The 20,537-nt window shown below is 44.1% G+C and overlaps 1 protein-coding gene and 1 long non-coding RNA gene across 2 annotated transcripts in view; one reads left to right on the forward strand and one right to left on the reverse strand.

The window, feature by feature from the left end:
- LOC145404118 (tRNA pseudouridine(38/39) synthase) overlaps positions 1 to 12,434 on the forward strand; it is a 126,572-nt gene extending 114,138 nt beyond the window's left edge. The window contains exon 10 of the mRNA XM_080275740.1: positions 12,074 to 12,434. The gene's annotated coding sequence lies outside the window, so the exon portion shown is untranslated. The remainder of the gene's footprint in view (positions 1 to 12,073) is intronic.
- Positions 1 to 20,537, reverse strand: part of LOC145404122 (uncharacterized) — a 67,335-nt gene that overhangs the window by 29,148 nt on the left and 17,650 nt on the right. The window contains exon 2 of the long non-coding RNA XR_013898111.1: positions 10,788 to 10,912. This is a non-coding gene — a long non-coding RNA (uncharacterized LOC145404122). The remainder of the gene's footprint in view (positions 1 to 10,787; positions 10,913 to 20,537) is intronic.

The raw sequence follows: 20,537 nt of genomic DNA on the forward strand, positions 1-20,537 counted from the left end.
GAGGAGGGGGCACACAAGTGGGGGAAGGAGGGGGTGTACAGGTGGGGAGAGGGGGGTATAGGTAGGGGGAGGGAGCATGTTGCTGTGGGAAGGGGGAGTGTGAGTGCACAGGTGGCGGTGTGCATAGGTGGGAGGAGGGGGTGTGTAAGTAGAGGGATGGGGCATGTTGGTGGGAGGTGGAGGCATTGTTGGGGGAGGGGGAAGAAAAAAAAGGGAGGAGAGGGAAAGAGGTGGGAGACAAAGAAGAGAAAGGAGGACAAAGAGGTTGGACAAGAGAATAGAGATACAAACGGTTCAGGCAAAGGAGAAGGTAGGGGGAGGGTGAAAGGAGAAAGATGGAGGAAGACAGGAATGTAGAAGGGGGAGGGAGACAGGAATATGGATGGGAGGAGGAAGATAGGAATGTGAAAGAATGAGAAAGGGTTAAGGAAAGGACAAGGAGGAGAAATAGGAAGAGAAGCAATTGGAATGGAGGGTGGGTAGAAAAAGGAAGGAGGGTGAGTAGAGAAAAGAAGAGGGAGGAGAGGAGGAAGCAGGGTAGATATGCAAAGGAATGGAAGTTGGGAAGCTGAGGAGGTAGGAAGAGGAGGGGTGATGGTAGTAGGAAGAAGAAATAAAGGAGATGGGATGCAGGCTAAGTAGAGGTAAGGGCACATACATGTGGAGGGAGGAGGGGGCATACATGTGGGGGGAGAAGGAGGCATACATGTGGTGGGAGGAGGGGGTTTACAGGGGGGGGAGAAGCTTGTGCACAGGTGGGGGGAAGGGGTGTAGGTAGGGGGAGGGGGCACGTTGGTGTGGGAAGGGGGTGTGTAGGTAGGGGAAGTGAGTGCATAGGTGTGGGTGTGCATAGGTGTGAGGAGGAGGCACATAGGTCAGGGGGGACGGGGCATGTAGGTGGGGAAGGGGGGGGTGTAAGTAGGGGGAGGGGGCATTGTTGTGGGGGGAGGAAGAATAAAAAGGGAGGAGAGGGAAAGAGGTGGAAGAGAAAGGAGGACAAAGAGGTTGGACAAGAGAATAGAGATACAAATGGTTGAGGCAAAGGAGGAGGTAGGGGGAGGGTGAAAGGAGAAAGATGGAGGAAGACAGGAATGTAGAAGGGGGAGGGAGACAGGAATATGGATGGGAGGAGGAAGATAGGAATGTGAAAGAATGAGAAAGGGTTAAGGAAAGGACAAGGAGGAGAAATAGGAAGAGAAGCAATTGGAATGGAGGGTGGATGGAAAAAGGAAGGAGAGTGAGTGGAGAAAAGAGGAGGGAGGAGAGGAGGAAGCAGGGAAGATGTGCAAAGGAATGGAAGTTGGGAAGCTGAGGAGGTAGGAAGAGGAGGGGTGATGGTAGTAGAAAGAAGAAATAAAGGAGATGGGATGCAGGCTAAGTCGAGGTAAGGGTGCGTACATGTGGAGGGAGGAATGGGCATACATGTGGGGGGAGGAGGAGCAGGCGTACAAGTGGAGAGAAGGAGCACCTGGGATGCGGGTTAAGTACAGGTAAGGGCACGTACATGTGGAGGGAGGAACAGGTATACATGAGGGGAAAAGTGGGCATACATGTGTGGGGTGTAGTGGGTGTACATGTGGGGGGAGGAGGGGACATTCATGTGGGGGGAGGAGGAGGCGTACATGTGGGGGAAGGTTGGGGCACACACGTGGGGGGAGGAGGGGTACAAGGAGTGATGGGGGGCTACATAAGTAAAGAATAATACATTTACAAAGAATTAATTCAGATATAAGAACAAACTCTGAGAACAGTTCCTCCAAAGAGTATTTCAAACATTTCCATCATTACAATTTATATACATCCAAAAAGTACTTCAAACAATTCCGTCATTAGATTTTGTATGTGTACGAGTCACCCATATGCAGAAAGAACAGGAAAGACTGAAAGAAAGATAAAAGAGGGAGTGTAAAGTCACCCATAAGCAGAAGGACGAGGAAAGAATGAAGTAAAGAAAGAAAGAAGAGGAAGGAAGGAGGAGAGGAATGGGCAGACACCCGAGAGCAGCATATATATATATATATATATATATATAACCAGTAAATTATCAAGTAGCTTTACATAAATGATTACACATGCTTTTTTGGTGCTTCGTAAATAGTTAATTTTATATAAAATACAAATCCATTCAGAAATATTTGCTTTAATAAAAAGAAAAAAAAAATGCACTGCAACAATATGTTTGTGAAACCATCAAAACGACTGACAATACTTTCAGAAAAGAATGTACAGCAATGCAAAATGTCAGGTAGTACAATTGTTCCACTTCTCTAAAAAGGAGAAACTCTACTAGTGTTCTGGAAAGACTGCTTACTGTGTCATTATTTATGATTATGACCTGCACTGATGAATGTATGCATTAAAAACTGATATTTTTAACAAATCACATTAACATGAAGCACATACACAGATTAAGTAAATACGCTTGGCTATCATGGAAAGTGTGAACCAGAAGCTGAATTAGACGAGTGGGACAATCATGCCCCCTCCCACCTACAAGCTCACACATACCTTTTCCACCAACCTGTTTACATTCATTCTCTCCATATGACTAAAACACCATCTAGGTGTGCTCTCTTCAGCAATATTAACACACTTTCCTCACTACACTTCTTTAACGAATCCCAGCATTTCTTATGCTAGACATTCACTGCACTCTCCACATATTCCTCCAAGCGGGTGAGGCAAGAAAGCAGTGGGGGGAGAGAGTCTGAGTCAAGAAGGTATGCAGGGATATGAGAGGTAGCAAGGAGGTGAGGCACATAGCAGGGAGGTGTGCCGCCAGGTAACAGGGAAGAGACAAGGGAGGTTCTGTAGTAGGTGAGACAGGTAGCAGGAAGGAGATGAGGCAGGTAGATAGGGTGGGGGTGGGGCAGGTAGGCAGGTAAACCTGTTGGAAGGTAGGAAGGGGCTGAGGTAGACAGCAGGGAGGGGAGGCAAAGAAGGGATAAGGTAGAATGGCAAGGAGGGGGGTAAGGCAGGATGGCAGGAAGGGAAGGATATGGCAGGAGGGGGGGACAGGGCAGGGAGGGGGTGAGGCAGGATGGCACAGCAGGTGGGCAGGGAGGGGGATAAGGCAGGATGGCGTAACAGGTGGGCAGGGAGGGGGATATGGCAGGATGACACGGAGGGGATGCAGCACAATGGCATGGCAGGTGGGCAGGAAGGGGGTGTGGTAGGATGGCATGGCAGGTGGGCAGGGAGGGGGTGAGGCAGGATGGCATGGCAAGTGGGCAGGGAAGAGTGAAGAAAGGAGAAAGAATTAAAATGAGGAATTTGAGGAAAGTGTCAGACAGGAAGGGGGTGAGGCAGGCATGCAGGAAGGGAGGGAGGAAAGAAAGAGAGGTGGGCATCTGGGAAGGGATAAGTGAAGCATGAAGGAAAGAATGGAGAAAGACAGCTAGACAAGAAGAGGGTGAAACATTGACAAAAGGTTGGAAGGAGGAAGTGGTGCAGACAAGGGAGGAGGGGGTAGGAAGAAAGGCATGCAAGGTGGGGGTGGTGCGGCAAGGAAGGAAAGGAAGATGATGGGGCAAAAGGTCAGGATGATATTAACAATGATGACAATATAATAATAAAATAACAATCATCATCATGACCTCGCTCCCCCACCTAACAAAGGCATGAAGTAAATCTAGAAAGTGAGGAAACACAAAGCATGATAAAGGGTGCACTAATCAACTCTTAGGCTGCTTTCACACAAGGTCACCAGTGGCCGCAATTAGTTGCCTCCCATAGTTTTCAATGGAACCTTTCATATGAGGCCATTACAGTTGCCCGGCCAGCAACCAGCTCCCAGCAGTGGCTCACTCGCGCAACTAGTGTCCGCCACTGGCGGTTGCTGCCACTCGCTGTAACGCATTTTTTCAACTCGGAGCTTTCATACGGCTACACTAGTTGCCAGCCCCTTCACACTGGGCTACCAATGGCAGCCACCGGTGGCCTCGTGTGCAAGTGGCCTTAATATGTCCAGTGAAATGGCCCAGACAATCATTCAATCACCATTCATGCCCCTGGAATCAATCACCATTCATCCCCCTGGAATCAATCACCATTCATGCCCCTGGGATCAATCACCATTCATGCCCCTGGGATCAATCACCATTCATGCCCCTGGGATCAATCACCACTCATCCCCTGGAATCCTGACTACAAGACACGCCTAACCAACTGCACCTTCCTCTTTGCACAGATGTGCTTTATATTACCTATCAGAAAATAAGTCTAATGCCTATTAAAAAAAAAAAAAAAAAAAAAAAAAAGGGAGGGGGGGGGAGGTCCAAACCCTTATCATGTGTTATTCCATACATAATTCATCCAACGATCTCTAGCCCCTATCAGTTCCCCTGAATCACCTTCCATAACTTGCTTTATTATACAATGACCACATACATCCATCTTCTTGGTATACCATGCCTCCTCCCATCTTCAAATCAGGCAATATTTTGTATGGTTCATCATAGACATACACTTTTATACATAAATCAGGCATATATTATTAATCGTATATACAGTACGTTCTCGATCTTCGATTAATCTTACTTCAATATTTCGTACTTCAATTGGACTCGCCTGCTCGTCCAAATTTCGTGCTTTGATCACTCAGGAGGGGTTGCGAGAGCTAGTCGATGCTCATCCGTTCGTCTGTCATGCCACCTACCGGCCACTTGGTGAAGCTTGCCCTCATTCAAACGTTTGAAATCTTTTTTGTGATGATGGAGGCAGTGAAAGCATCAACAGCAGTAGCCACAGTGATTGGGACAAGAACAAGGAAGCAGGTGTTCACTCAAGCGCGGTTGGGATGAGCGCGAGTGATGGCAGGGAGGGTGGCAGTGGTGGCTGGCAACAGTGACTCAACTACCGCCTCAGAACCATTTGGGGCAATTCGTCGTCATAACAATAACAAGACGGTTCACCATCATTAAAGAAGACAGCTATGGGTGATGCTAGAATATAATTCAAAGGCGACTACAGTGAGGAAGAAACAATTATTGACGAAAGGTGCAACAAATAAATAATATCCAAAGCCAACACTACTGAACATAGACTCTGATGGATCCCCCTGAAATATAGTTATTAAAGTACTGATTAATTAATAATACGTACATTTATAAAATGACGGAGAATCGTCCAGGGTGCAAATATATGGTTGTGTTATGATTTTGGGTGGGTATAAGTGTTAACGTAAAAGTTGATGTAGGTCTGTGAGTGACATGCCAGTCCCATTTATTTATTTTCAATAAGTTTATCAATTCGCAATTCAATAAATCGCATTTCGATTGTTCTTTTCGGTCCCAAAACCGATCGAAGATCGAGAGCCTATTGTATATATGTACATACAGTATAATATATATATACATATATTTGTGTGTGTGTGTAGGAGCCTCTGTGGTACAGTGGTAGAGTGTGCATTTCGCACGCTGGTGAGCGCGGGTTCACCTCCCGCCAGAGTTGTAAAAACTTTGGGAAGCATTCACCAAGCCACTTGCTACTTTGGCGGACACAAGGGGTGCTGTAGTTGAACCAGTGTCGCCTACTAGTATGCTTGCACCCAGTCAGCTTAAGGTGGGCCGATTGCACTTGGTTCACAGACTACACACACATCCAAAGCCACTACAACACTACAATTATACTCACAAGCACTTCTCACCCTACATACAATCTCTACCAGACTAGAGCCACCGGGTAGAGATACACTGGCTGTATCGTCCCTGCTTCGGTAGGGATAGGCCAGTCCTGCAGTGGACCTCAACGGCTGTTGATGATATATATGCAGCGAGTTCTCACATAACACGCGAACATTGTCCAAGGCTGCTTTATGTGATTTTTGCATTATAAGACCATATGTTTACATGTTATATATATAAATATAAAGACAGGAGGTTCTCACATAACACGCGAATACTGTCCAAGGAAGGTCCCATTTTATGGGGTTTTTGCATTATAGGGCCATATGTTATAAAGGGTTTCAGGGCACCCAAGCCAGCCCCAAGTTCACTTTTCCCAGGACATTTACCTACCTAATAATGACTTCCTTACATACAAACACTGGAGGACTCCTCACCCTGAAATGAAGAGGTTGTGGGCTTCCTAGGGGGAGGGGGAGTGGGATTACGAGGCAAGGCAGGACTCCTACTGCTTCTTGGGTGGGTGGGGGGGGAGGGGGGGGAGCAAGAGCAATGATAACACACAGCACATGTGGAGCCAGAGCAAGGAGAGAGGGTAGGCTCAAGTGGGGAGGAATGCTCAGGGGACTGTGACGACACCCCAAGCAGACATGTGATAGCCATGCATCATCGGCTGATGCAACAAATGCTTTGACCGTCACTGCCCACGTTATGTCTGTTCCCACCACGTTCTGACCATTTTTTTTGTGAAATGACTGTTTAAACCAAAATTTGTGGCCTCAGGCCGCGAAATCGTCGCAGCGTAGTACAGTTTTTGAAAAAAATGGGCAGATTTTTTCACCTGTGTTATATTTGCATTTTCACGTTTTGACCATTTCTTGGCCACAAAAATTGCCTTCTATTTTCTGTGAGGTTCACACACACTGATCGCACTTTAAGTGAGAGCTGACTGTACATATATGTATGTATGTATATATATATATATATATATATATATATATATATATATATATATATATACATATATATATATATATATATATATATATATATATATATATAGTAAGACCTCACTATAACGGACTAATTGGGGCCCAAATCATTCCGAAAAATGCAAAATTCCGATAAAAGCGACATTCGGACTTCCCCCTCCTAATCAAGACTTTTTCCAATATATCAGACATTAGTCCGGATCATATGAATGGTTTTTAAACTGTTTTGACTACCAATGCAGTACTGTACTGTGTTATAACTTCACTACATTAATCAAATGGTATAATATATATAATAATACTCTTCTGTAAACTGATAAACATGTCGTTTATTTACACTGTTGTGGTGAACTTAGCTGAACTGGCCAGGCACTCTGGACTGCTTCTGGCTTTATCGGACTTTTTCCGATATACTGTATAGGAATTTAGTCTGGTAGCTCCTCGAGTCCGATAAAAGCGAATTCCAGTCTATTGAAGTCCGTTATACCGAGGTTTTACTGTATATATTATATATATATATATATATATATATATATATATATCTATCTATCTATCTATCTACCTATCTATCATCATCATCAGCCGTTTAAATATCCACTGCAGGACCGGCCTATCCAGACCAAAGTCGGGATGATACAGCCAATGTTCTCTATCAAGTGGCTTAGGCTGTCTGGTAGAGATTGTATGTAGGGTGGGAAGTGCTTGTAAGTGTAATTGTAGTGTTGGAGTGGCTTTGGATGTGTGTGTAGTCTGTGAACCACGTGTAATCGGCCCGCGCATGCCGACTGGGTGCAAGCATACTTTATAGCAGGCGACACTGGTTCAACCACAGCACCCCTTGTGTCCACCAATGCAGTACGTGGCCAGGTGAACACTCCCAAAGTTTATTACCCTGGCAGGGCGCGAACCCTGGTTCAACCGTGTATGAAATGCACACTCTACCACTGTACCACAGAGGCTCCATATATATATATATATATATCACATATGTAAAGTCCTGGCTCCGTAGCTTAAGGTGCAGCATTAGAAAAACTTCAGTACTCTGTCAAGATGGCTTCTATGAACGTGTTATTCATCCTGCAAATCATGAACTACATCCTTCTTAGTTCCAAAGAATTGTTTTAGGAGTACTGATGCTTAAATACTGACCCTAAATTGAGCCATTACACTGCATATTCGCACTGTTAATGGTTATTTCCTCAGCAAAATCCTTACCTTCTCTGTAGGGGAACTAATCTGGTACTACTAACGATGATGGGTAGTCCTGGTGGTATTATAATGATATATCCTGTAATTGACCACTGACTGTATCCTAAAGCATTACGGGATATTGATGAGTCTCGACAATATGACTACTTCAACTGCTCCATGCCGCCACTGGATGTCGACAATACCATACTCATTACCAGCTCGTACCTCAGACTTATCAACTACTCTCTTAAATTACATACTGAAAGATAGGCCGATTGTAGATAATGTCCACATTATAACATTTAAATAGATATTTAAAAAGTAATGCAAATTGTGCTCAAAGTACAGAAGACCCTCAATTTAACATACCTTGATAAAGCAGATATTGGATTTAACAGACACTGTGATGCCACTGCACTTCTGTCAGTTATAATGAACAATGTTCCTTGCATGAGGCACAATGGGTCATGTGTTTTCTACCATTTTTGTTCCAACAAGGATGTGAGATAAACTGCAACTAGGCAAAATTATGGGGCAAGTTAATATAAAATGGGTCTAGTTTTCATTGTCAGTACTAGAATATGCAACTGTACTCATTTTCAAACATGAGCTTGAAATCACACCTCAAGGGAGGACCATCGGATATAATGGATTTTCAGCTGTATCAAATCAGGCTCCCCCCTCATTAGTCTGTTATAGGGAGAGTCTATGCTTAAAAGCAAGTAAAATGGGTAATCTGTTCATAAAATCTGCCTTCTGAAGCTGAACTGGAAATACTGCCATGGGGTAACATGTACAGGATTAACATTTTCACATCACTGACTGAACTAATTAAAAATATTCTGAGGTTGCTTTCAAAGTGGTACTGTAATATCAATATGGCATTGTTTCAGTGAAGATACAACATTGTACAATTCCTGTTTAATCTATCTATCTATTGCCAGATGCCTTCATCCCATATGGGGTGGCTACAAAAAAATTACCTCCACATCACCCTGTCCCCCGCCATTTCCCTGCCCTGCTCCCAATTCACACCCCCCTCTCTCATATACCTCTCCACTCCAACCCTCTATCTCATCCTTGGCCTTCCCCTCCCTCTCTCCCCCTCCACCTCACTCACATACACCCTCCTCATCACTCTCTCATTCTCCATCCTCTCCACATGGCCAAACCACCTCATTGTGTTTCTCCTAACGCTTCCTATCACATCCACATCCACTCCATAACGCTCCTTCACATCCTCATTTGTCAGTCTGTCTCTCCACGTGACTCCACAGGCTCCTCTTAAATAACTCATTTCCACAGCTCTCACTCTTGACTTGTGTCCCTCCAACAACGTCCAAGCTTCACTTCCATACGTTGGAGTTGGTATCACAATACTGCCATGTAATAACTTTTTCACTTCCATGCTCACTTCACTGTTTCTTATCACCATTCCCTGTTTTATCCTTATTAAAAATGTCCATGGTGGCAGCCCCCACACTTACGGTTGGATCAGGGCAGAGTTTAACAGCAACATGGTGTCATTTCCATTTTGTTTGAAACAGTATGAAAACTAAGTGACTGGCTGCAGACTTCAAGCCATCTTCAATGAGTGAGTGACTTCAGATGACATATAAAATTATTTGAAACTGATTTTGTATGAAATCAAATGATCACGATGTGCCAGTACAAACTGCAGCATCAGACACATGAACCCTTTTCACCACCCTGTTTACATACTTTCTGTCCTCATTACCATACCATCCAAGCACACACACCCTTCAGTCTTACTGTCTACACACTTCTTTACTTCACACCTGTCACAAATCACATTATGTCTTACCCTATCCATTCTACAAAGTCCACACACATACCTCTCTAACCCCATTTCCACAGCTCTCATTTCCGACCTTTTGTCCCCATGCCAAACTATACAATAATAATAATGATAACAATAATACATCATCATCTAGACTTTTTTCCCTGTTAATGATGGGTTATGCTAAGGTTCAGAAACAGGTACCAAAACTGTGAAAAATAATTGCCATACCACGTGAAACAGCAGAAATAATAATAATATGAAGTGGTGCCAAGGCACAGCAAACCCGTCCTCGGCAGTCATTTTAGTACTGACATAAACACAACAGGACATCGAGTCAAAGATATCAAATTTGGAGTAAACTGGGTGAAAATTGACAATTTTATGCCCATTTGAAATTTTAGGCCCAACCCACCTGACACTGACTCCCCTACTGCTAACTGAAAGGTGACCCCCCTGATGTAATAAGGCATGTTATTGGATGCAGATTTGAAAGATGCACCTTTAGGTTTTGGTTTCATGTCGATATGATGACTTTGAAAGGAGTTATGGGAATTTTTTTGTATACATTTTTTAGGCCTACAGCCTAAGCCTTGGCCGAATTTGACCCAAAATTTAATCAGAAGATCAGAAGGCCATAGCCCAACATCCCTGTAATTTTAGTCAAAATCGCACCGGTAGTTTTCGCCTAGATTTGTTAACAGACAGGCAAACAGACAAACCGAGTGAAAACAATACCTGTCCCTGAGCCCCTCTGGGGCGGGGATGGGTAATAATAATAATAATAATAATGAGGGAGAAGGTAAATGATTTGCATGGGCAGTCACAGAAGACTTATAAAATGAGTTATTTAAGCCTCAGAACACTAAGTAATGTAATTTACAAATTTCCCTTATTTTTTCACTGTTATATAGCCAACCAAATAAGTATCGCACACCTGAGGATTGATGGTTGTGAAAATGAGTGAGTTTTGCAAACACACATGAATCTCAAAATATGTGACGATTTATGTGGCTTTGGATCATAATAACTACCAAGGACAATATTTGCACTTATAATATCAGGGTGCCCCATATATCACAATGCTCTGTCCATGTTTCAGAATATGTGTGGTATGATGACCGATACTTTTTTGGTTGACAGTACTTAAAAAGGTACAGTATCAACATGAAGACTGACTAGTGCTGATGTCCTTCATTTGGTGGATTAGGTGTTTATAATTTCCTTTGACTGCCTTCTTCTTCTCCTCCTTAACTGACTTCAGCCTGCAGCTCCAAGCCCACCATCTACATCCAAAGTTTTGCCTGTTGGGGAGGGTAGGAAGTGGTGAAAACTCACTAGCACGGTGGCATAAACTTACATGAAAATTATAAAATACCAAGCAAAGCTTAAAAGCTTCCATTTTCAGCATCTAAAGCAAATCATTATCAAGTTTTATTCCACCTAATCTAGATGTACTCGGGCATTAGATGTCTGGCAAAACATACGGACATATTCAAAGTGGCACAGGAAGCTTAACAGTGCATTGTAGGCCTTGGCATTATCTCAATTCATTTAAAAAAAAAAAAAAAAGACGGACAAACCCCTTTAGTGTGATGACAAATACATTTCAAATTTACTATTATCAGATTATTTTACTAAATTAGGCAGGCTTCTAGTAGTGAAAAGGCTAAATGAGGCTATATCTAACTCCTCCAGCTTTGAAAGTCACCTATGTGCTGAATAAAATTGTCTGGTAGCAGCAAGAACGAAGTACAAATTACATCACCAGACCGAAAAGTTTAAACCAATCTACATAATGGTTACTGGCCATTCAGCACGCTCCCCACAAGTTGGAAGTCACCCTACCACTGTTGTAGGTCTCGAGACCAGTCTGATGTGGTCTTGGTCTTGATCTTGGTCTCGCTTGATGTGGTCTTGATCTTGGTCTCGAAGCTTCTGGTCTCGGAGTTTTGGCTCGTGACCAGGTCAAGACCAGCATTACAAAGTGCATCGTGGCATGGGGAAGGTCAGAATTTATGATCATACACAGAGAAAAATCAAGGCTGATTCAATTTACGGCACGCCATACAGCGTTGTACTGTCTCTTCATACTGCCTGGTTAACGCTACGGTGATGATGCATGAGCTGAGCCCTGCGAGCTCCGATAGAGTGCGTGCTAGTCGAGAAAGCATGCATGACGTGGCCATTCTCGCAGTGATAATCGCTATTTACACGCACACATGTTTGCAGCTCTGTTCACCTCTGTGTACTTCATACATGTGTATGGTGTATGCAATCCCCGCACCCTTCATACATGTACACCACAGGTTTAGCTAGTTTGCTTGGAAAACGTAACCACAAAAATTTCTATTTTCTATGTTTGTTTCTTCATGCCAATGAAGCAATGAAAGCAGCAATATTTTACCTAGATGTTCAGTTGTTCATATATATTAAATTCTGTAAATACATTTCCTCCTTTACAGGGGCGTAGCCAGGATTTTGGAGTGACGGGGGCCAAGTCAGACATCAGTGGCTTCCAACCTTTCGAGTTATGACCCTTCAGAGCTTCCAAATGGCTATCACAGAGGCCTACAGTGCCTTCTGTGATCTTTTCAGAAGAAATCAGAATATTTTCTAGTGTTTCACAGCCACCCTCATATTTCATGCATCTTATTCACTTATGAGCGGGGGGCCATGGCCATGTGGCCCAGTGGCGTTTCTAGCCCCACTAAAGTAGGGGGGCCACCCGGGGGCCGATAAATCATCTGTAGTAGCAAGAAGGGCAGTGAGCAGACTTGAATGAGGGCCCCTTTCAAGAAGGAAAGTTAGTGAAAACTGTTCTCTTAAACAAATAGTGGGTATGACTGTAAGAAGTATTTGGAGCACTTATGGATGTAAAATATATATTTTAAATTTATGAAAATTTTTTGCTTCCCACCTCTGTATCCTGAAACCCCTTAGGTCTCTTGCGTAATTATCCTGAAAAATAGGTAGTCCCCCTCGACTGTTCATGAGAAACGAAAGATGAATACGTTGTGTATGGAAAGTTTGGGCACAGGTAAAGCTCAGAGAGAAATGCGAAAACTAGTCTTCCGAAAACCAGCTTTCACATGAGGAAGATACAGCTATCCCCATGAGTACGATGGCACTGACAAAGTATGCAACACCATACAACTTCAAAACCGTATTCTCAGAAGTTTAAAAACTTAAAAAAATATCAAAAGCCGTAACATCAGTGTGCAGGGCTATAGAGAGCTATGACCACGCCTTGGGGTGCTTGGAAAATGCTTGAAACGGGCCAGAAAAAGAAGCAAAATTGTCACAGTCCTGGTGTGGACCCTGGTCCCTCCATACTCTCGAGTTTTGGCCCCGGGATTTATCCCCATTGCCCTCTTCTCTCTTTCATTCTTCTTAGTAATTGTCATCCCAGAAACTCCTCAATCTCATTCAACTCATGTGAGATAATCAGCTTAAATTCGTTTAATAGGTGTTGCATATCGCATCGATACATAATCTGCAACTGGGTGATTGGGGTACTAGTGCACTCACTCGAGGGGCTGAGATGCCCTTGAAAACGCCAAGAAGCCCGTGAAAACTGACCAGCAGTGCAGCACCTGCAGGTTGCAGCTACTTTTCATTCATTTAGCAGACACATAAATTCTTAGTCTTGGTCTGAGAGAGTCTGGTCTTGGTCTTGGTCTCGGAGGATCTGGTCTTGGTCTTGGTCTTGGTCTCGGAGGGTCTGATCTTGGTCTTGGTCTCGAGGTGCCTGGTCTTGACTACAACATTATACCCTACTACCTTCGAACAGCAAGCTAAGGCTAGTATTTTAACCGCTAGGGTACGCAATTCCCCAGCCTCGACTGCCCCCCAGGACGCAGAAACAGGCCAATTTTTTGACTTCCTCAAAGATTAAAAGTTTTACACCCGATTTATAGAGCTTGAATTTACACACCTGAAAACGCAAACCTCACCCTCCTAGACCCAATAGTTACCAAGCTATGGCCCGTCAAAGTTTATAATAGTTACCCATCGCGGCCCCGGCGAGAAAGAAAATATGCCGCTCGCACCTGTTTTCTTCGCAACAATACGTTAAAAAATCACTAAAATCAATTTTTTTTGGTGTGTATAGATCTTATAAACCATTGTAATTTGCTTAGAAAAAAATAAAAGTGACAAACCCCCCAAATAAATGATAAATAAAAATTATCCTTCCCTCCTCTCCTCTCCTCATACCTCCAATCCCCTCCCTCCCCTTCCCTTCCCTTCCCTTCCCCTCGCCTAACGTCCCCTCCTCTTTCCCCTCCCCCCTTCCCTCCCCGCCGAGCTGTCAAATCTAGCAAGGGAAATTGGTCATGAACCCCCCAATAAAAATATGATAAATAGTAAAAATTATCCTCCCCTTCTCTCCCCTCTTCAAACCTCCAATCCCCTTCCCTTCCCTCCCCTCCTCTCTCCTCTCCTTCCCTCCCCTCCCCTCGCCTAACCTCCCCTCCCCTCTCCTCCGAGCTGTCAAATCTAGTTTTCGTTTCGTTTTGAAGGCTCCAACATGCTACCATGCGTCGGCATAAAATAAAATGTCTTTTTCAAGTGGGTTTCGACTAAAGACAGCTAAAATAATTGTGGTGTGCGTATCTGTATGCAAACACCAATAAATTACAAGTAATGATTCAAAAACACATGCCATAAAGGGTAAAAAAAAAAACGCAAAATATTCGAGGCCGGGGAGGTGCTAGGGGGTGCGGGGAGCTAGTGAGGTGCTGGGGGTGCGGGGAGCTGGTAAGGCCAGGAGGGGGTGGATGGGGATGGAGGGATGGGAGGAGACCACAACACACAAAGGAAGGGCCAAAGTGGAGTACAGGGACATGGAGGGAGGGTAGGGGGGAAATAACCTCCCCCCAGCTGACTGGGGGGGACGTTGGGGGGATCCACATGGGAGGGGGGGATGCATGAGGAGGGGGTGGGACAGGTTGTTGTGGTGTTAAGAATGGTGAGAGGTAGGGTAGTAACAAGGTAGTGGAGTAGAGGGAGGTGGGGGGTACACCCCCCATCGCCTTGTTACGGGCCAGGGTCCCCCCTCCGATGTGTCCAACACCTAGTTCTGATTGGTTAGAAGCCATCTACGTCACAGCTGGGGTGGAGCCAGCTGCCGCCAGTTTTTTGTGGATATTGTACGATCGGTGTTGCTCGTCCTCTTACGAAATTGCGCAAAAAGCCCGATCGATGACATTAGCACTTGAGGGGTTAGGTGACATGGAAGTCTTCATGGCACCTTTATCTTAGTGAATTTTTCTGCATATGAAACCTTAACATTATTTTGTGCTATAAATATCATTTTGATATTGGCATGTTGCAGGTGAGGGATGCCTTCATCTTCATGTGGTGGCACTGATATGATCAGGTGGCTCCAGTGCCTGGTCATTATAAACATCCCTCATTTAGCTCCTTATTACCCAAAATGGAGGAAGGTGAACTGCAGGAAAGTTCAGTGTGTTTACATTCAGATAATCCTGGAGCTGCAACTAAGCTGCTGCTGCTACTACTACTATTAGTGACCACTCCAAGTACACGGGTTCCATTTGTGATTTTCACTATTTATGTAGAGGTAAACCCAACCCTGATTTCTGTTACATGGGAAAGAATCTGGTTTAGCACAAAACAAAGAAGTCCCCCCAACACATGGTCTGTCAGGCGCAGACAGCAGACAGTCCCTTGCGGTGGTGTCAACATGGTCACCAAGCTTGGCTGCCGCACAAGAACACTGTGTCCTCTCCCTCTCCCTCTCTCCCCTTCAGTAGAGGGGGAGATAGACCCCTCAGCCTTGGATACATCCCTCGACACCCAAGTATTGCTCCATCCTCTGTCATGGTAACTGATCACCACTTTGCCTGGGAACACCAGATGCTGTTGGCATCCCTACGTGTCAAGTGGGGTTGGTGGAGGATTAGTGCCCCTCCCTGTAAAACAATTAACTCTAAGCCCTTGGCCACCCCGTTTGGGATACATGGCGTCTGGCAATGGATGGATGGATGTTCCTAGAGGTTGCATGTTTACTACAAGTAATATTATCTGGGGGTGGGGAGGGGGTAAAAAATTTTCAAGGGCAAAAGAGGGGCTTTGGATTTTTTTTTTTTTAATAATTTCACCAAACTAATTACCCTTACAGGCTTCTATGGTACCATCTGTGTATTTCTATTTCCATGGAAAAATTCTATGTAAGATACATTAGCCGCATACTTGGAGGGGGTCACTATACTACTGTGTCTGACCACCTCTCTTCTTACTTCTACCTTCTCTTCCTGTCACATTCTAGTACTCTTCTTTCCACTTCAGGTGGATCAACACGGAATGACAAGCCAAATGTTTTCCTGCAAACCAGGAAACCATTTACAATGCTGGGTGGTGACCATATAACCAGATAACAAAGAGTGATGTGCAGCCTGCTATGATGCCCATGCTCACTGGGTGGAGAAATGCAAATGGGCCATTCCATGCTGAATCAACAATGAAAAATTTTCCAGATCACCTCCTCAAAAAAATTCTTTATATATACAATATTTAAAAATCACAAATTATAGTTCTCCAACATGAGTAATTTTTGAGAGACAGCCACTCAAAATTTACTCGTGTTTGGAAAAGTTGGCCTTGCAACCAATTCTGGGAATATGTAACACCATTATTTATCCAGCTGGATAGCTAAGATTTCACACAAAGGGTATATACCAACAACAGACTTCATATCGTGTCATTTGTGGTATGCCTCTCATACTTTTCCTTATACAAAGTTCCAAAACTAAAAGAAATCCCAAATTTTCCTTGATGAATGTTTTCCTTAAAATTCAATCAAAAGAAAACTACTGGTTTCCAAGGGTTGAGCTTACTTGGAATGTTTCTTATATCATATAATGACAAAAACTTTCAGAAGTTTGCTAATGTGATTACAACCATTAAAACTCAATATTTAAAATAGCAAATAAAATTATGATTGTTAAAAAGAGCTAGGTTGTTGTTTCACAAAGAATGGCAGTGCTCTAGTGGAGACTTGTGCCAGGAGGGGGTTAGTGACAGCCAATACCCTCCTCAGACAAAATTATCCACAGGTAAAAGTGGTGAGTGATGAGAAGGGTGGGTGGTGAACTGATGAACGGCAGGCAGTGATTGACTGTGTGTGTGTGTGTGAATGACAGAATGAGAAGGTGTGTAATAGATGCAAGAGCATACAGAGGTTAGGGGAGTGGATCTTCTGACCAACACTTGGTGGTGACGAAAGTCAAGATTGAAATGAAGTGGAGGAATAGAAGAAGGGCAGGACAGGAGGAAGTAGTTCTTGCAAGGAGGACAGAAAGGTTACTAGAGGATGGAAAAAAGGCAGAATGTGAGAGAGAACTGGAGGAGCGATTGGGTAAATATGATTTTGAGCAGATGGGAGACGGGGAAGGTGTGTGCAAGATATTCACAGAAGACATCTGTGCAACATGTGAGATGGTGTGTGGGGTGAAGCAAAGACAAAAGGGGGTGCAAGGAACAGCATGGTGGAATGAAGAGGTAAGACAGGCTGTGGCACAAAAGAAGAAAGTATACAGTGAGTGGATGAGAAACAGGGGCGTGGAGGAAGGTGAGATACAGAAGGAAGAGTTTTATGTAGAGAGGAAGGGAGAGGTAAAAAGATTAGTAAGAGAGAGTAAGAAAAAAGTGCACGAGGAATATGTAAGGAATTTGAGTGTAAAGTGGAGAGAATGTAAGAAAATGTTCTGGAAAAAGAAAAGGAGAGTTAGACAGGGTGTCAAAAAAAGCTATTCAGAGAGTGAAAGATAAAAATGATAGATTACTAGTGAAGATGGAAGGAAAAATGAGCAGATGGAGAGAACACTTTAGGGAACTGTTGAACATAGAAAATGAAAGTAATGCAAGTATAAGTGGCTGGGGAATGGCTGGGAGGAGGAGGGATGTGAGAAGAGAGGAAGAAATCAGTAGAATGGAATTGTGGAAGCAATGAAGAAAGTCAAAATGGGGAAGCCCCAGGAATTGATGGAGTGTGTGGTGAAATGCTGAAGCATGGGGGAGAGATAGTAGTAGAATGGGTGTGGACAATGTGCAGAGTGGCCTGGGAGGAAGATAAAGTCCTGAAGGATTGGAAGTCAGGTATAATTATTCCCATGTACAAACGAAAAGGGGGTGGGGGGGGGAGAATAAGTGTGGCAATCACAGGGGCATTTATCTTCTTACTGTAACAGGAAAATTATATGGTAGGATATTTATTGACAGAGTTAGGGAAATAACAGAGGAATAAGTTGGAGAAGAACATGGAGGTTTTAGGAAGGGAAGAGGTTGTGTAAATCTGATATTCATTCTTAGGTTTTTAGTTTCTTGAGAAGGGAAAGAAGTTGTATGCGAGGCCTTCATGGAATTGGAGAAGGCATAGGATAGGTTGGATAGACAAGGACTGTGGAAAGTATTAAGAATATATGGAATAAATGGGAAGTTGTTGAATGCCGTGAAGAGTATGTGTGAGGATGGTAAGGCTGCAGTGCATGTGGACAGTGAACTGAGTGAATTTTTCTATTAGAAGGTTGGATGAAACAGGGATGCGTCATGTCTCCATGGTTGTTCAATCTGTATACAGATTGTGTTTATAAAAGAGATACAAGGTAGGCCAGCTGATGTTGGAGCAGCCCTAATGAGAAAGGGCAGTCTGTGGAAACTCCCTATACTGTTGTTTGCAGATGATGCTGTGTTGTTAAGTGAAGACAAAGGATAGCTGCAAGGCTTGGTGAATGAGTTGGGAAAGCGTGTGAGAAATGAATGTACGAAAGAGTAAAATTATGGCCTTCGAGAGAAATGATGTCACTGAACGTACAGTGAGGTTGGATAAGGAAGATATGAAAAATGTAAGATTTAAGTACTTTGGAAGTGTGATGGGTAAGGATGGAAGTTTAGAGGGTGAAGTGCTTGAAAGGGTACAGCAAGGACGAAAGGTTGCTGGTTCTTTGAAAGTTGTGATAGGAAAGACGGAGGTGAGCATGGAAGTGAAAAAGTTACTGCATGACAATATTGTGATACCAGCTCTAATGTATGAAAGTGAAGCTTAAACCTTGATGGAGGGGCACAAGTCAAGAGTGAAGGCAGTGGAAATGAGTTATCTGAGAGAAGCATGTGGAGATATATACATGGAAAGACAGACTGATAATTGAGGAAGTGAAGGAGCGTTGTGGTGTGGAGGTGGATGTGATAGGAAGAGTTAGGAGAAATACACTGAGGTGATTTGGCCATGTGGAGAGGATGGAGAGTGAGAGACTGATGAGAAGAGTGTATGTGAGTGAGGTGGAGGGGGGGACAGGGAGGGGGAGGCCAAGGATGAGATGGAGGGATGGAGTGGAGAGGTATGAGAGAGGGGGGGGTGTTAGGAGAAGGGCAGTGAAATGGCAGGGGACAGGGCAACATGGAGGCGATTTGTTGTGGCCACCCCTTATGGGATAAAGGTGTCTGGTAATATATAGGTATATGGATAGTTTCACTACGATGACAGTCAAGAGGCACTCTCATATTTTTACTATGCATTTATATGTACTGTACTGAAGCATTATTCTGTCAAAATTTCATTTTGGTGTCTTGATTCCTTCAATTTCCCCCCCCCCCCCAGAAAGACATGGCATGTTTATTAAAGTAAGTGAAATATTTTGCTAATCACTACCCCCTGGGGGTAGGGGGGTTTCAAGAATACTCCCCCAGTATCCCTGCTTGTCGTACGAGGCGACTAAAAGGGTTGGTGGTGGGTTAGTGCCCCACCCCGTAAAAAGAACTAACTAAAAAAGCAAATAAAGCGCCTCGGACCCGGACGGACCATACGTTGACAACTAAGGAACGGACAAAGGACATTCTGAGAGTAGGAACATGGAATGTGAGAGGAGTGAATGATGAAGTGAAAGAGAGAGAGATTGTCCAGGTGCTTGAGGATGCAAAAGTGGATATATGTGGATTGACTGAAACTAAATGGGAAGGTGAAAGGGTGAGAGAATGGGAATACGGTGTAGGTATATGTGCGAGAGTCAGTGAGAATGAGAGGGCAAGAGAGGGAGTATGTCTGATGATAAGCAAGAAGTGGAAGGAGAATATAAGAGAGTATGGAACAGTGGGTGCAAGGATTGTATGGGTGAGGATGAAAGTAGGTATACAAGCATGGGCGATTGTATGTGTGTATGCTCCAACAGAGGATCGAGTGGCAAGAGTGAAAGATGAGTTTTGGGCGAGAGTAGAAGCATGTATGGACAACTTTGAGAGGAGCGAGAGAGTGCTGTTGATTGGAGACATGAATGGCAAAGTTGGGAATGTACGAGTGGATGGAATGGTTGGTCAGTGGGGTGTGCCAGCTGAAGTAGATGGGAATGATAGTGCTTTGGTGGACATCTGTGCTGGTAAGGGGTTGGCAATAGCCAACACCTACTTTCGTCATAAGATGATCCACCGGTATACATGGAGAGTAATGAGAAGGATAGATGGTGAACTTGTCGAACGAAAGGCAATGATAGACTACGTGTGTGTGGATGAGCGAATGAGAAGACAAGTGTTGGATGCAAGGGTGTGGAGAGGGTGGGGGAATGGAGTCTCGGACCATCACTTAGTGATGGCCAAGGTAGAGCTGCAAAGAAAGTGGTTGAGGAGACGAAGGGGAAGACAGGAGGAAACAGCTCCTGTGAGAAGAGTGGAGAAATTGCAAGATAGTGAGAAAATGACAGAGTATAAGAGCATAGTGGAAGAAAGATTGGGAAGGTATGAGCTAGAGCAGATGGAAGGGGTGGAAAACGTATGTAAGATATTCACGGAAGAGATAAGCGCAGCGTGTGAGGCGGTTTGTGGAGTGAGGAGGAGATGCAAGGGTGTGCAAGGGACAGCATGGTGGAATGATGAGGTGAAACGAGCTGTGGAACAAAAGAAGAAGGCATATGGTGA

This window comes from Coenobita brevimanus, chromosome 62 (genome assembly GCF_032717465.1).
Source record: "Coenobita brevimanus isolate Jiangsu-jjx chromosome 62, ASM3271746v2, whole genome shotgun sequence".
Taxonomy (NCBI): domain Eukaryota; kingdom Metazoa; phylum Arthropoda; class Malacostraca; order Decapoda; family Coenobitidae; genus Coenobita; species Coenobita brevimanus.